This window comes from Hylobates moloch, unplaced genomic scaffold, assembly GCF_009828535.3.
Source record: "Hylobates moloch isolate HMO894 unplaced genomic scaffold, HMol_V3 SCAFFOLD_7, whole genome shotgun sequence".
Classification (NCBI taxonomy): Eukaryota; Metazoa; Chordata; class Mammalia; order Primates; family Hylobatidae; genus Hylobates; species Hylobates moloch.
This window is the reverse complement of record NW_026652282.1, coordinates 13,930,882-13,944,012: the sequence shown is the minus strand read 5'-3', so window position 1 is coordinate 13,944,012 and position 13,131 is coordinate 13,930,882. Positions and strand designations below refer to the sequence as shown.

General features: G+C 41.9%; 1 long non-coding RNA gene across 1 annotated transcript in view; it reads right to left on the bottom strand.

Annotated features, from left to right (window-relative positions):
- LOC131383942 (uncharacterized) overlaps nt 1–12,626 on the bottom strand; it is a 24,468-nt gene extending 11,842 nt beyond the window's left edge. The window contains exons 1-3 of the long non-coding RNA XR_009214358.1: nt 12,160–12,626; nt 10,208–10,299; nt 9,242–9,353 (exon numbers count right to left, since the gene is read on the bottom strand). This is a non-coding gene — a long non-coding RNA (uncharacterized LOC131383942). The remainder of the gene's footprint in view (nt 1–9,241; nt 9,354–10,207; nt 10,300–12,159) is intronic.
- Between the last annotated feature and the right edge of the window lie 505 nt (nt 12,627–13,131).

Sequence of the window (13,131 nt, the reverse complement as noted above, 5' to 3'; positions counted from 1 at the left end):
TATACTATAAAGTATATATATTATATATACTATAAAGTATATTATACTATAAAGTATATATATTATATACTATAAAGTATATATATATTGTATACTATAAAGTATATATATATATACACTTTTTTTTGTAGAGACAGAGTTTTGCCTATAAAGGCTATTTCCATCAAGAAATAATATTCACTTTGTAATGACCTGATGGGTTCGTCCTGCCTGCTGCACAGACAAAACCAATTTACTGAGACCACAGCATTTCAGTAAAGAAAGTTTAACTGATGCAAACCTGGCTATGCCATGTGGGAGACACAGTTATTACTCACATCAGCCTCCCCAGAAAATTTGGAGGTTAGGGATTTTCAGATAGTTTGGTGGGCAGGGATTAGGCAATGGGTGCTGCTGCTTGGTTGGGGATGCAATCATAGGAGTGTGGAAAATGGTCCTTGCGCACTGTCTGCTTCTGGGTGGGGGCCACAGGACTGAGTGAGTCACTGGTCTGGGTGGGGCCATCAGGTCATCAGAAATGCAAAAGCTTGAAAAGACACCTCAAAAGAACAATCTTAGGTTCTACAATAGTGATGTTAATTACAGGAGTAATTGGGGAAATTGCAGATCTTGTGACATCCAGCAGAATTCAGGCCACTCTCATCCTCCTGACTTGGTGGACTTGCATTAGTTTTATAAGGGCGATTTAGTTTTTGGGAAGGGCTATCATCATTTAAACTATAAATTAAATTTCTCCCAAAGTTAGCTTTGCCCACACCCAGGAATGACCAAGGACAGTTTGGAGATTAAAGGCAAGATGGAGTTGATTAGATCAGATCTCTTTCACTGCCATAATTTTCTGTTATAATTTTTGCAAAGGTGGTTTCAACTTTATCCACTTGGAGAGATGACAGTGTGGCAAGAAGACTGACTGGTGAGCAAGCATTTAAAAATGACCAAACTCAAGGGGGCTGCTTGAGTTGTTTTGAGGATAATTGACCAACAGAAGCTAAAATTAATGCATTTGTTCACATGCAACTTAATTGCCAGAGTTTTCACTTCTGCTGGAGCCTCTAAAGAGTAGCAGAATCATTTCCCCATGCTTCCTTGCACTTTCAGCTTACGGGTTAATGGAACTTCTTCAGTGATCTTATATAACCTTTAGCAGTTATCATAGTTTGAGTTCTGTGAAGAATTCAGAGCGAGTACATAGTTTATTTGGGAGGAGTTGAGAACACGTGTAGGAAAGTGGGAAGTTAATTCAGAGAAGGCAAGGCATTGGATAAGGCGTACATTATCAAGCCTTCTGCTCACAATAGGTAATTGAAATTAATCCCATGGGGAAGCTCTGGAAAGTGGTGAAAAACACAGGTCTCAAATTTATCCCACATGAAGGGAAAGGGAACTGAGGTGTTATACACTAACAGCAAAGTCATTGAAGGCTGCTCCCAGCAGTGGTAATTCCTTGGTGCTTCAAACCTGCCACATATAGGTACGGAGTGGTTTCTGCTGTTCCATAAAAAGCCATCAAGCACAGAGATGTAGATGCTGCCACTTGGAACTCAGTGGGAGCACTCTGAAATGCTAAGAGCTCACGGGATATGGACAGAGAACCAGCAGAGTCTGCTAAAAAGGAGCTCTTTTTGCTGCTTCCCACTACAGCAGCTCACCAAGAGGGCAATTATATGGAGAAAAAAATTACCTACTTGTCCAACTGGGTTTGATGGGGGAAGGTTATGCAAGTACTATACATTTTAGGTTTAGGCATCGCACAGTCATTTCCAAAAAGAGGTATGCAGGAGACATTGGACCACATCTATTGGTTAGAGTGTTGATAAGTGGCCCATGTCTGTACTTCTTAACCCTGAATTCTTTTAAATGGATTCCTGAATTTGGTTGTGTGAAAAGGAATAAGAGAATCTGTACTTGAGGGAATGAGGAAGTGGTAAGAGGAGAAGGCTCAGAGGAGGCATCCTGTATGCATTATTAGATTTGTTCTTAATCTTAGAAGGAAAGAATACATATATTTTCTGAAATATCAGTGTGCTTTCCAGAATCAGTGAGGTCATGGAAACTGTAATCTTTGCCATGTGCTCTCGCAGCCACAATTATGCTAATGAAACCAGGAATGGGGGTTGCTCTGGTGAACATGGTGAAATCAGACTTGAGTCTGGGAGCTGGAGGTGGGTGGAAAAGCATGTGGGGGCGTCGGCAGTTGTTTTTGTGTTCGAGGCTTAGGTCTGAGGTTGATGGGCCCCTGATCTTCCTTTCATTTTCCTAACACTTGGGCCCCCATCCCAGAGTGTGGAGTAGAGGACAGCAAGATATGCCATCAATGTTAATCTGATCTTTCATCAGCAAATACTGGAGAGAAGTCATCTTAAGCAGGTTTTAAAACTAGATTTGGGGCATAGAGAGTCAGGTGTTGTTGCTGTTTTTACTCAGTTTCTTAAACAAAGGGGCTCTGATGCTATTGTGCAGTTACAGTAATGTGGACCTCAAGAAGTCACAACAGATAACCCATTAGCATTTAGAGCTCTACCTCTAGAGGCTGAGTTAAAATATTGAATATGCTTTCAAACCATCATACTACCTTTATTCCAAAGACGTCTCAGAGAGCCTAAGGAAGGTAGATTTATTTGGTGTGTCCATGCAATCTTCAGTGTCTTTCTGTCTCCTTCCCCTTTCCGCCATCCCTCGTTCCCTATGTAGAAAATGTCTTTAAAATATAGAGTGGGTCTGTATATTTGCATAACAGCAGTCCTCTATATAAAAATAAATTCTGAATAGATTGCTCCATTGTATATACATGTGGGCACGCATGTCACATACACTGATTTATTTTTCTAAGAACAAACGTCTTAATGTTTCTCTTCCTTGAGAAAAATCACCAACTGCCAGAATCTCAAATTCCATGTAGAGCTTTGCAATAACAGAGAATATATATGTAAAAAGCCACAGAGAGATGAAATATAGTGGGGAGTTAGGTTTTTGTTTCAAATAGCTCTGAATTTCCAAAGATTTCACAAGTCAAGTAGAAGGCTGTTCGTGGAATGGCTTTGTCCTCTACTCTTTAGGACACTCTTTAGGGCACTGATCAGTGTAAGTAACCTAACCAAGGCTCATTCTTTCCCTGAAGCAAAGAGGAGCTATGGTTACAGGATTTCTACAGAACTGTGGAAAAAACACAGCTTTGGAAACATATAGTTCTGAGTTCAAATCCAACCCCTGCCACTAACTTGGGCACATTTCTAAACCTCTTGGAATCTGTTTCCTCCTCAAGAAAATGGGGCTATTCACACCTTCATCAAAGGGTTATTGTGAAGATGAGATACACTGTATGTGAAAGCACTTGGCCCAAAGTAGGTGTCAAGAACTGCAAAGGGTCTAAGATTCGATGCTACTTGCAAACTAACAAGCTAGCCTGTCACAGTTTTATGGATGCTGGTAGAAGACATGAGACACCTGGGTCAGAAATGAAGGACAGTTTATTACTCACAGAATAATCATAGACAGATTATCAGCAGTTTTTGCATCAGTCTTCCAAGCCCCAATTCCCACAGGATGATCCAAAGAGGGCCAGGTGATACCTGCATATGCAAGTGGGTTCTATTACAGGAGAGAAACCCTGAGCTTAGAAAACCTGAATCTTTTACAATGGACAGTACACATTTTTTCCTTTTGCTCCAGAAGGAGCCATTGCCTTTATTATTCTAGGTGGTAAGGGTATTGGTCCTTTGCTCTGGAGGGAGGCACTATGTCTGTCTTCCAAGGCATCCTTGAAAAGGTAGTCCAGAATCAAGAGCAGTGAGTCTGCTTGCAAGATGCACAGATGTATAAGAGACTCATGAGGAATAATCTCCCAACAGTAGATTCTCAATAAATGGTGGTTGGCAAGGGAAGTGGGAAAAGGATGACAAAAAAATGACAACAATTTCCCTGGGTTCTGTATTGATCCCATTTTGCAAGGCCTCAAGGAATATAACTACATAAATCTGCCTTATAAATGAGATTCAGTGTGATACTGCGAAGAGAAGAAAAGCTTTATAGTCATAAAGACATGGGTTCAGATACTAGCTTAGCCATTCACCAGCTGGGCAACCTTAGTTCTTTCTTAACTTCTGTGATCCTCTGTTTCCATATCTGTAAAAAGGCGTGACCATAATGCAAGCTACTAAGTGCTGTATTAGACCCTAACATATATAAATGTCTGTGGCATATAGAAAGAATCCAATAAACGGTAACTATTGCATTCTATAAAAAACAGGCATTTATTGAACATCTACCACCTGTCCTTCATTTTTTCATTTGACAAATGATTATTGTGCATGTACTTTTTACCAGGCACCGTGACAGGCAGTGAGAATACAAAGATAAGCCTAGAATGATCATTCCCTTTGAGGACAGCACAGTCCAGGGGCGCAAACAGCTAAATTATAGTAACAGGAGGCAAGTACCAAAGCAGAGATTGCAACCAAGTGCTCTGAGAACTCAGAGAACATAAAATAAACAAATAAATAAATAAATAAATAAATAAATAAATACTCCAGAGGAGGCTGAGAAGGCTTCACCCAAAAGGTGAAATTTGAATTTGGTTCCAACCACTCCAACTTTAGCTCCAACACTTGTGTAAAGATCCTGAGATGATTTAATGCTCTCATATCCCCTGAAATCCAGAGCAACCCCTCCCATCTCTCAGCTTTTGTGAAAGAAGGAAAGAGAAGGGAAATGAGAAGCAAAAGAAGGGAAGGAAAGGAAATGTAGAGAGAGAAGGACACACCATTTGGAGCTCTTAGCAAGTGTTGAGAGTGTCAGGGGACCAATAAATAGTGCACTCTCCCTTCTCTGAGTTCCAAACCAAATGAGAACTAAGACAAAAGAGCCTATGCAGGCCAAAATATCATTCATATGTATTACTGATAAGGCCAATGTCAGAAATTATTCAGGCATCTAGGTTCCTTCCATTTTGTGGATCTGCCATTCCCTTAGGGTTTTGTTCTTATCTATACGGTGTAAAGAAGAAAGAAAAGTTCCAGGGCTAGAGGCACTCTCTTTAAGGAGATGACCTGGAAGTTGCACATATCACTCCAGCTCATGTCCCACTGAACCAAACTTAATCACATAAGCCTATCCAGCTGCAAGGGGGGCTGGGCAGGCATATTTCTGTTAAAATTCAGGGGATCCTGTTACTAAAAGAAAGAAGTGAGAATGAACATGTAAAACTGTTAGCAGTCCTCACAATAAGTTCCAACAGGAAGTAGAGAAAAGAAAGCAGATTTGGAAGGAAGCTTTGGACATATTGTTAAGAAAGTAATTGACAATTAAAGGTTCAGGGGTGAAGTCACAGCTGGGACAAAGAGTTGAAAGTCGTCCTCACAATAGGGAGGTTGCTCTGAAGCCATGAGGACAACTTAGAGACCCCCTAAAAATGTACAAGGGAAACATCTTTGAGGACATCTGCCTTAAAGCGTTGAGAATAGAAAGTAGAGTCAGAAAAGGAACAGAGAAGTAGGAGAATTTACAGGTTTTACATCATAGTGGCCAAGGGAGAGTTTCAAAACGAAAGGCACAGTCAACATTGATTAACACTTCGGAGAGAATAAAGATTATGTGAATTAAGAAACGGCTATGAAACTTAATTTAAGATGACACTGGTAAATTGTAAGAGAGCAGGGTCAACAGATTTAAAAGGGAAGATGTGCCATGTTTCAAAGGACTAAGAAAAAGGTTCATAGTGAAGACGTAATGGAAGCAAGTATGGACACATTAAAAAAATAATTAAATGCTAAGTGGAAAACAAGGGCCAAGACATTACCTTAGGAGGAAGCAAGTTCCCAGGAAGGGACTTCAGAGGATGGGGAAGATGTGAAAAGGCTTGTGAGATGAGGGTAAATATTCAGTGGTGAGAGTGAGGAAGATACAGAAAGACAAAATTTCCAGGCAGGTTGGAGTAAGGAGTGGTGTATCATGGGAGTGTATAGGAGAGTGGACCCTGGAGAGACAGAGGAACACTCCTCTTTTTTTAAGAAAAGGATGGAAATGGTAAGAAGGTGGAATAAGACTCTATAAAATGAGGGGCTGGAGAGAAAATAGGTAGAAGTGTATCTAATGGTTGCTAATCTTCTACTGAGAAAGGGAATAGACCTGTAAGGCAGATAATATTTTCCCAAAACTCCCTTAACAATAAAAAATTAAATTAATAAAATTAAAAAGCAGTTCTACATGCTTTTCCAGAAACTTGCTACCTCTCATCAACAAGTAGAGTCTGTTTTCCCTTCTGTTGAAACTAAGTGGGCCTTCATGACTGCCTCAACAACTAGAATTCAGCAGAAGTGATGTGTGACTTTCAAAACTAGATTCGAAAAGCTACTCTATCTTCTACCTGGCGTTCTCTTTCTTGGGATGCTCACCCTTGAAATAGAACCACCATATTGTAAGGAAGCCCAGGCTATGTGGAGACGTCATGTATAAGTATTCTAGCCAATCTCCCCAGCTAACATCACATATTAGTGAACAAGTCCTCAGACGATTCTAGCCTCCAGCTTTCAAGTCACCAGTAGCCTCTGTCTCCCAACTGGGGCCCCATTGAGTAACAGAGATAAACCACTTCTGCTGTGCCCTGTCCAAATTCCTGACCTCAGAAGCCATGAGCCTAATAAGTGGTTGTTTTATGTCACTGAGTTTGGGAGTAATTTCTTTTTTCTTTCCTTTTTTTTTTTGTTGTTGTTGTTTCAGGGAGCAGAGTCTTGATCTGTCACCCAGGCAGTAATGCAGTGGTGCAATCTTGGCTCACTGCAACCTGAAGCCTCTGCCGCCCAGGCTCAAGCTATCCTTCCTCCTCAGCCTCCCAAGTAGCTGGGACTACAGGCATGTGCCACCACGCCTGGCTAACTTTTGTATTTTTTGTAGAGATGGGGTTTTGCCATGTTGCCCAGGCTGGTCTTGAACTCCTGGACTAAAGTGATCCACCCGCCTTGGCCTCCCAAAGTGCTGGGATTACAGGCATGAGCCACTGTGCCCAGTGAGAGTAACTTCTTATACAGCAATAGATGACCACAACAACCAGGCTGGGAAGTGGGAAGGCTTTCTTAAATAGAGCTATGGGGAATTGACAATGTGTCTTTTAGAAATGAAAAGCTTTCAGTGGAATGGAACCTACCTGAGGAGTGTATAGCACAGATTTGTAGGGGAAATGGACCCAGGGTATCAACATTCTTGAGCTAAGTCAAGAACCTGGAAATGTGGACAGTCCTATCGGGCCCATGGAGGAAAGGAAGACCCTGCCCCCTTAACATCTTGAATTCATTATCCCAGCAGCATCTCTGACCATCATCCCAAACCAGTTCCCACACATTCTCCTACTGACAATCTGCATTCTTCCTTCTTATTTCCTGTCTTAGAAAGGTTGGCAGCACTAACTAGCCACCCAAGCTGGAAATTAAGGAGTATCCCTCTGAAATGGAACCCCTTTTCTTCACTCCCATGTGCTATTGCTTTAGTTAAGGCCTTAAGCATCTTCTGCTTGCACTATGGTGCATGAGATGTTTTACAAAAATGGCCACAATTATTCCCCTTTCTGTATCCACAGTTTCTGCAATGTGACTTTGCAGTTTCTACCATTAAGAGAGGAACTCTGTTTGCTTTCCCTTGAATCTGAGCTGGTTTTGTGATACATGTTGGCCAAGAGAATAAAGCAGAAGTGATGTTGTGCCAATTCTGGACCTAGACCTAAAGAGGTCTTGTGCATTTCTACTCACTCTCTTGGAACTCAGCCTTGTGAACAAGCCTAGGCTAGTCTGCTGGAGTATGAAAGGCCAAATGAAGCAGAAACAAGCCATCACATCTGACACCATCATAGGCCAGACAGCTCCCAAGCAATACAGCCACTGATTGCAGATGCATGAGTGAGCCCAGCTGAGACCAGAAGAATCACACAGCTGAGCCAACCCAGATTGCCAACATGCAGAATTGTGAGCTAAACAAATAGTTTTTGCTTTAAGCACTAAGTTTTGAGGTAGTTTATCATGCAGCAAAAGCTAACTGATACACAAGACAATGGCTTCCTAAATAATCTTCCTGCTTCCAAGCCCACCAACCTCCCCTGATAACCACCACCAATACAGCATCCATTCTGCCAGACTCATCAAAAACTCGCCTGAATTTTTTACTTCCCTTCTTAAAATCTACTAGTAACTTCCCATCAACCACAATATAAACTCAACCTTCAAAGACTTAGAAATAATTTAGAGCTTTTTTAAAATTTAACCCTGGACTCATTTCCCAGAATTCCTTACCTCCTAGCCCTCCTCATCTGTCAACTTACCATCTAGCCATGTTCTACTATTCTATGTTCTATGAAAACACCCCATGCTTGACATTTGTCCAAGCTTTTTCTCTTACTGTTCTCTCTACTAAGAATAGCCCTTCCGCCCTCTTCTCCATCATCTCCACCTTCATGCCCCCTAGAGCCTAGTATACAGTTCCTGGCATATAATAAGTGCTTAGTATATGTTGAGATGAATGAACAAATTACATTTCAGGATGGTGCTCTGATCCAATTGTAGCACTAAGGAAGTGCTTACTATGTGGCCAAGTACTGTGCAAATGCCACAACAACCCTACTGGGCATATATTACCACTATCATCACAATCATCATTGTCCTCATTTTGCAGATGAAGAAACTTAGGTTTGGAGAAATCAGGTGACTTACCAAAAGTTACTCTGCTAAAATAAATGATGGCAGCCCAGTAATGAAAAGCCTGGGGAATCTGATACTACCTTCTACTGTGAGCAGGATCAGCCCCAGCTATTCCAATCTATGCACCTGGCCCTGTTTTCTTAACTTGCCCTTCCTGACTTTTTCAATTTTGAACTTCTAATTAAATGTTTCAAACTGCTTGTCACTAGTTTGCCCTACTCATCTTCTTTCTTTTAATGTTTGTCTTCCAAAGGGAGATTGAAAACAAATCTAAATGTATATTAAGGACCAGAAGTTTAGGCACTGAGCTAGAGAAGAATCTCCCTTGGAATCTAAAATCTTTATCAGAATAGATTCTTTTCCTAAAATCAGCAAATTGTGGGCCATGGGCCAAATGTGGCCCATGGTCTGTTTTTGTACAGCCCTCAAGCTAAGAATAATTTTTACATTTCTTAAAGATTGTAAAAAACACACACAAAAAGAATATGCAACAGAGAGTCATATGTGGCCCACGAAACCTAAAATATTTACTATCTGGCTCATTACAGAAAAAGTTTGCTTACCTCTATCTTGGGCCATTCTTCCACTCATATTCTTCCCTTATAGTCTGAGTTCCCCCAGAAGCAGACTCTGGGGAAAGGATTCCAGTGCAAATTATTTATTGAGCTGGTGATCCTGGAAAACACCAAGAATGAAGTGGAAAAATTGAGACAGAGAAGGGATGGGAAGTGTGCATTGTCAAATGAGTTATCCCTGTGGGCAATTAGAGTTTAAACCCACTGGGGACTGTGGAAGACAGTGTAGATCACATACCTCAGAGCCAAGGGATGCATGAGCCAGGGCACTTATCCATCAACTCCCATCAGTCATTGGCTACGGGCAATTCCCTGGGAAGTGTTAATTCCCCAGCACTACCGGCCTTCCCGGGACAAACTTGTTCCAATTGCCAGATAAACCTCTTAGGCAAGGGGTTGCAGGTGCTGGCAGTTGGATATCAGGCAAACACACACAGAAGTGGTAAATGCCAAGGGGATATAGGTGGGGCAGTGAGAGCACTTGCCACATCCCTTTCCCCCATTCTACTTTGAATAAACTATACTTTTTATAAAAATATATACCAGTGTCAAAATTTAAAACTCACCAACTGGGGCATAGAGAAATATAACTTTATTCCTTGCTCTTGAGCTCCTGTCCCTATTGATGGTGCTAACTATAGACATCTCAGTTTCTTCGCTTTAATTGCTTCTTTCAAGTGTACTGTTTTTCTGACTTTTCCCTATCTATCAAAAATTCTTCCCCCTCTTTTTCCCAATACGGTTACTAGGTCCATTTTTAAAAAGTCTTTTTGAGACAGGGTCTCGCTCTGTCACCCAGGTTGGAGTACAGTGGTGCGATCATGGCTCACTGCAGCCTCAACCTCCCAGGGTCAAGCGACTTCCTGCCTCAGCCTCCCGGGTAGCTCGGACTATGGGCACATGCCACCATGCCTGATTAATTTTTTTGTATTTTTAGTAGAGATGGGGTTTTACCATGTTGCCCGGTGTCAGACCCAGGGGTCCAGGTCCAGCCCATGCTGAAGTCCGAGGGAGTGGGCGGATGGGCAGAAAGAACACTTGGGGGGCTGTAGGCAGGTGAAATGTAGTTTTGTTCAGCAGCAGCTCTCATCAATAGCTTACTGACACTAGCTCTCTCACACTGTCCACCTTTCTCTCAGCTGTCTTCTCTGGTTCTGCGGCTTCTGCTTGCCCCCATGGCTGCAGCTGCATGGCCAGCTCTCCCTTGCCTTCAGGGTTAGGAGCTTAACCCTTTCTGTCTCTGGGCATGAGCAAGCCGAGCTGTGTCCTGGCTCCCTCCTGTCCATCTGCAAGATGGACAGCTTTGGCTCTCTCTCTCTTTCTCTGGGCACCAGCATGCCTACCATGTCAAGCCATGTTGAGCTAAGCCGAGCCCCAAGAACCCCTATACAGCATTAGCAGGGCAATTATATCTTTTATAGACAATAGTGGCTCAAAGCCAAGCATGAACTTACACAAACAAGTTATATAGCAAGTGGAGGTGTGTGCCTGTGCACCATACTCACTGAGTCATGCAGGACTGGATATCTGCCTCAGCCTATTCCTTGACCAAAGCACATCCATGCTCCTTACACCCAGGCTGGTCTCAAACTCCAGGGCTCAAGTGATCTGCCTGTCTCAGCCTCCCACAGTGCTAGGATTACAGACATGAGCCACCGTGCCCAGCCAACTGGGTGCATTTTTATGATTTGAGGAAAGATGGCCTGGTCCTCCTGCTATCCTCTGGGAGTAGCCTGGACCACCTACTCATTTGGCATCCTGCCCTGGTCTCCACTGAGTTATGGCTAGTTTCTGGACATTGTGCTGGCATCTTCTGCTATTGATCATAGACCTTGCCATTGCCTCCATTGTGAGGTCCCCAAACTCTACAGCTTCCTTGTCCTCGGACTTTCTTGAACACATCTCTCCTCTCAATGTTTCTGTGCCCAAGTTAGGGGTCCTGGAACTCTCTACTGCCTCTGAAGTATGCGAGACTGTGAGGCTATGGAGGTACCTCTCTCCACTGCTGTTACTTGGCTTCTTCCTCATCAAGAAGGAGGCACAATGTTGTTGCCAGTTTCTCTGAAATGCTTGTATTAATCCAGGATATGCCTGGTGAGGTGGTCACTTACCCCAGTGCTCTCAGATTCTCCCAAGCCTATCTGGGTGTTCCTACAACCCCTTACTTCTGCCCCCAAAGGGGGCTATTTGGATGATGGAAAGAATGGGAATGTAGAGGGACACTTGCATCTTCTTCCTTTCTCTCTGCCCAGTGTCACCTTCAAGAACTGGAAGGTTGTTCCCTCTCCAGTGTGCAGGAGTGTCCCTGACTTTCACTGTGTCCCTGTTTTTCCTACTCTATGGCTTTTCTACTGCCAGCTCTTGTCTCACTCCATTTTGGGCTGCTATAAGAAAATACCACAGACCAAGTTACTTATAAACGATGAACATTTATTTCTCACATTTCTGGAGGCTGAAAAAGTCCAAGACCAAAATACCAGCAGATTTTGTGTCTTATGAGGGTCCACTTCCTGGTTGAAAGATGGCATTTTCTTGATGTGTCCTCACATGATGGAAGGAGCAAGGCAGCTCTCTGGGGCCTCTTTTATAAGAGCACTAATCCCATTCATAAGAGCTCTCCCCTCATGAACAAATCATCTCCCAAAGGCCCCGCCTCTTAATACCATCATATTAGAGATTAGGTTTCAACATAATGAATTTTGGGGAGACACAAACATTCAGACCATAGTAACTATCTAAGCTTTGGTTTCTATTATACCGGGGCCCAACTTTGGGAGTCCTAGGAAAACTCCTTTATTTCTTTTTTTAGTCTGGCTTTCAAGACTATTGCCCCAGTAAGGGTTTTTAAAAAATCTAGTTGAAATTTAAAACTGAGCAATGACTATTTTGTCCTACGCTGTATCTACCTCCTCCTCCCAAGACAGTAGGCCTTCATCTTATTGCATAATCTTAATGGCAGAAGAACAGCAGGTGCTTCTTCTTTTCTTCTTCTTCTCTTCCTCCTCTTCCTCTTCCTCCTCCTTTAGTAACTACCCACCAAAGAGGGAAAACACATTTGGATAATATTTTAAAACATTATCCTCGCATCTAAAATAATAAAATCATGGGAAGTAGTGGAGTGTTGGAATCTATTTTTTCATTATTTCTACTTCAAGAAAATGAAAATTGGTTTGCCAATAATTAAAATATTGAGTTATTTTTATTGCATTTCGCATAAACCTTAATTCAAGTTAATTATTGTTATCAAGAGAGGAATTTTGAAGCCAGAGGGCAAAATCTTTAAATATTACCTCAAACATACCAGGTAAAACACTTTAAAGTGGCTTCCCAGGACAGAATAAGAATACTCCTTATTTAGAAGACAAAATTCTCATCACCAATTATCAGCTGATAGCATCTAGAACACCCACCAGAAGTCACATTTGTGTTAATGACAATTTCATTTCCCAATGTGTACATACCCTTACGATTTTAGGCTCAATTTTTAAAACTTGGAATATATATTTGGGAAAGGATGGATTTTGTATGTGAATAAGGTTACAGTGGGCAGGGGGTTCTGTTGAGCTATTTGAACAGGGCCAAAATGATTTTTATCCCAAACTGCCAAGGTGCTAAACATTTTACCATTAGACTGTTATTCCTGTAACTTAGGAATTACCCTAATCAGCAATCGTGTTTTAAAATTCTTTCATTATCTTCACCGAATATATAATGCACACTATCCACAAGTCATTATTCTAGGGCTCAGTGATGAGTTAGGCATGAAAGGTGGGCAGATGAGGGAGAAGCAACAAATAAATAAGTGAATTAAATCAACAACAGCTTTGTGTGGCTTCTTTTGCCAGAGGTTCTTTCTTCCTTTTGGAATTAGGCTTAAT